Below are 4414 nucleotides of genomic sequence, written 5' to 3' on the forward strand. Positions count from 1 at the left end.
TCACACTTCTTACAGTCTGGTGTATGAGTGCTTGACTGACAGGCACAGAGGGTTTTGCAAGCTGAAGTCTAACCACAAGACAGACATAAATGGTGTTCTGCGGAGGTCAATACTATTCAGTGTCTGCAGGGAAGGAATACACCCTCTGCAAGTCTGTGGGCAAAACTACATCGTGAGGACCAGTCAACATGAAAGAAGCCAGGGCTGCAGGGCTGCTGTTCAGATGGATAAGGACAGGCTGGAGAAATAAGCAGACAAGAACTTCATGTAGTTAAATAGAAGCAAATGCAAAGTCCTACATCTGGGACAGAAAAACACTATGCAGCAGTGCAGGCTGGGGTCCATCTCGAAAAAAAAAAAATAATAATAAAAATAGCAGCTTTGCAGAAGAGGACAAAGTGATCCTGGGAGTCAACACATCAAGCATTAGTAGTGTGCCTTTGCAGCAATGAAGACTAACATACTGAGTTATGTTATCAAGAGTACAGCTAGCAGATAAGGAAAATGATTACTTGCTCATTTCCCTCTATTCAGCCCTTGTCAGACCACATTTGGAATTGTCCAGATTTGGATTTCCCAGTACAAGAAAGGTATTGACAAACTGAAGGGTCCAGGGCAAGGCCACCATGGTCATTCAGAGGCACATGACACATATGAAGGGATTGAAAGAAGTTTTTTGTTTGTTTGTTTGTTTTGTTTTGTTTTTTTCCCTCTTTCTTTTCTCTTTAATCAAATTATCCTTATCTCAAATGTAAGCCATGTTTTTTTCTTTCCATTATACTTTTTTCTCACCCTCTTCTTTTGAGGAGGGGGAGTAAGACAGCTGTTGTGGTGTTCAGCTGCCCAGAAGGGTAAAACCACAAAAACAACTACCTCAAAGGAGGTTGTAGCAGGGTGGTGGTCAGTCTCTTCTCCCAGGCAACAAGTGACAGGACAAGAGGAAACTACTGACCTAGAAACATGGAGCTATAGCTATGTCATACCTTATTACTGAAGATACACTGGATTAAAAATAATAATAATGATAAAAAGTACCTCTTTCTTGTCTCAGCATGAAAACTGGAGAATTTTTTTTTTAGGGAGATATATTAAGAAATTTTGTGACAGACTCTTTCAAAATGGGAATGCAGATTCCCTGAAATACCTGACAGTGAGACAACCTGCCTCCCTAGCTTCTTGGTGGCTGATGTGACAAGGTACCCCTTGCAGGTCCCTGGTCCTATGACACATGTCAGGCAGATTCAGACCGCCAGTCTCCAGGGCTGCCAACTGGGGCTGGAGCTTCAGCAGCTCTCAGGGCTGGCTGCCCTGTGGCAGGTTTCTGAAAAGCAGGAACATCCTGGCTCACAAGGTCCAGCACTCCTCAGTAGCTCATGTGACACGCTGTTGCAGAGCCAGGGATGCTGGAGAGCAAAGTGCGTTTCAGAAACATGGACATATTCCTGTAAGTGGAAACAGTGGTCTTGGCTTTTCATCTCCCCAAAAAAAGACTTTTCAAAATATCAAATCATTTTGCAGAAATGACGTTAAGCTTCCCAGACAGATACATGACTGTGCTGAAGATCCATCTGTTCTTGACTAAGCTTTTTAGTCTAGTCACAGGGTATACAGTAGTCACTGTATAGCCTAGAAAACCTCATCTGAGGCAGAGCTCTCTTCAGATTTTCCAAAGCAATGGGCAGCAAGGACAGTACAGGTGTCAGAGAACTGCTTTCTCCTGTTCTTTTTTTAAAAAAAAAAAAAAAAAAGTTGACTCTACAATACATTCCTACCTTGTAGACGCATGGAAAGACAGATGACCTGAGCAAAATGATGAAAGTAAATTAATATTACAGTTGTGTTTTATACCCTTGAGAAAACACGTGTTTTTGGTGTTCTCTGCTCATGGGAGTGTGTTTGGGGGAAGTGAGCACATCTGACTGCATATATCGGTGTCTGCACCCGTTCTTTAATGGTTATTACTATTCTTTATATGAAGAGTAGTTTCTGGAAATTATGAAGCAGTATAATATATAATGCAGATGATACTAAATATGATTAACATTTAAATCATTGCAGTCTGACAACAAGGATTACCATAATAAGGAGATGAAGATGTGCAATGCATAAATCAAGTGCAAGCATTAGCCTTTTTAGATCTTGATCAGGTTTAAAGAGAAACATCCATGTGTTAGTCATACCTCTTTGAATTATAGCCATGTTTGCACACCTTTGAGAAAACAGAAGACATTCCTATATCCAGTTAGAGTGATGATATATATTTTGTCTCTGAAGAGTGCTCTACCTCAATTTACCAACAGCATTTCTCCTTTCCCTCTTAATTTATTTTTCATGCACAGTACATAAATGACTGGGGCCTAGAATACGACCCAGAAAGTTACTAGGCAAATGGATGTAAAAATGGATGTAAAAAATTCTACCTTGAAAACTAATCCTCCAAAAAGACAAAACAAGCAAACAAACAAACAAACAAAAACCACATAAATATATGGATGATGGACAGAGCATGTGAGCAAGCACCTCCAAACACCCAATTTCGGTATATTAGTTAACATGATTTTGGTTTTGTAGTTTAAATTGTAAGACAAGCTTGTGAATCATCTCAGGTGCTTTGTTAGCTGGAAGGAGATGGAAGGTGTTGTATATGAAGGAAGAGAAGAAAAGGAAGATGGCACAAAGTTTGGCAGCTGTGGCTGGGGAAGGTATGTTTAACTTTTAAAGGATTACCTTAAAAGCCAGAATCCTCAGATTTGGAGGTCTGTTGATACCACCAAAGTAGCAGAAAGAAGACTTCGGATTATATTAATGCATTACTCAAATAGGCTTTATCTTATCTATAACATTTCCTGGGCACCATACACCACGCAGAGAGATTTCTTGAAGGACAGTGTCTTGTACCACAAACATCAGGTGGGAAGCAGTGATAATAAGACCTGGGAGAAAATCAAGTTAAAATAGACAAATAAAAACACACCTCTACAAAGTGGCAGTGAATTTATGGAATTTGTAGCTATAAGAGATCATGGAGACAGACTGTGTCAGAAAGTTCAAAAACTAGTTGAGTAGATTTGGGGATATCGGGTTGATAGATGCCAAAGAGAAGGACATAACCTTATCATTCCTCATTCAGTGACTGTATGCTGGGAGCTACCAGGGATGCACCACAGACAGTGCCCAAGCTTGTGTGTTACCATGCTGCCAGAGACAGAACACTTCTTTCTGTGGGCTACTGGTTTGTCCGTCACACAGTTGTGCTCTTGTGGAGGTGCAGAAAGGTATGGTATCCACTTCAGAAACCCCAGCAGATCTGGAAAGTCTTATGAGGTCTTCAACTATAAGACCTCAGCTTATAGTTGAGACCTTATCTATGTCATTCAATCCTGCCCTTAGCACTGCTGGTTCAGGAGTGTCTGCAGTCTGTCCTGCAGAAGCTTCTCTTTCAGCTTCTCCACAGTTTCATGCTAGCTTCTTTATGCAGATATGCTCAGCAACTCATAGCAGCCTCAGACTTCTACCTCCTGCAGCAAGCTGGCCAATTAACTGGGAGCTGCCTTAGCCACATCTCCCTCCTCTGTGATTCTTCTGAGAGAAGAAGCAAATGATGCCTCATGGGAAGAAGCATTCTGGTTTGCTGTTTCTCAACCTTATGCTGACATTATTCCTGGAGAAGTGCATTACAGTGATCCTCTGGCCTGAACAGAGACCATGTCTTTCCTTTAGTCTCTTGGTCAGCATTAGTGTCAACTCTGTCAAAGAACCCCAGAACTCATTAAGTGACAGAGAAAGTGTGGCCAGTTTGATATTGTCCATCAACTTTAATTGCAAACTATTTTCTGCATGGAGAAATTGTTCAGGAAAATTATATGAGCATGAGAAAGGAGAAAATCACCATTCCAAATTGCCTCATTTAATCAGCTATTACTGATCATTTAGAAGTATTTCAACTACCATCTTTTTTATTCCTCCTTCAGAAAATAAACTGTGATTTTTTCCACATGAAGCAGCAGTAGAGTGGAAGCACTGCCTGTGCTTAATCTCCTGTTTTTTTGGTCGACATGTAAACTGGCCCCCAGCTTACTTGGAGCCAGCTTTGCTGGCTGGGCTAATGAGGTTTCCAGACCTGCCTCTGCCTGTGATGGTTGTTCCTCACACATCCTCAGAGCTCCCAGAAAGAATACCAGAGAAGGGGTTGCCCTTCAGATAGGCACATAAGAGAGGGAGTGCAAGAAGAAAGATGGTTCTTTATTTACCCAATCTTTAAAGGAAAGCAGTGATCTCTTCAGCTCCAGGACTGTCCTTTCTCATCTCAAGCACAAGTGAATGGTTTCAGTTTTAGTCCTTTAGTGTCATTTGATAGTGGCTTGGGCAGTACAATCAAATGAACCCTAGAACACAATTTTCTGTGCCAGATTTG

The sequence above is a fragment of the Cygnus atratus genome, chromosome 3, assembly GCF_013377495.2.
Source record: "Cygnus atratus isolate AKBS03 ecotype Queensland, Australia chromosome 3, CAtr_DNAZoo_HiC_assembly, whole genome shotgun sequence".
Classification (NCBI taxonomy): domain Eukaryota; kingdom Metazoa; phylum Chordata; class Aves; order Anseriformes; family Anatidae; genus Cygnus; species Cygnus atratus.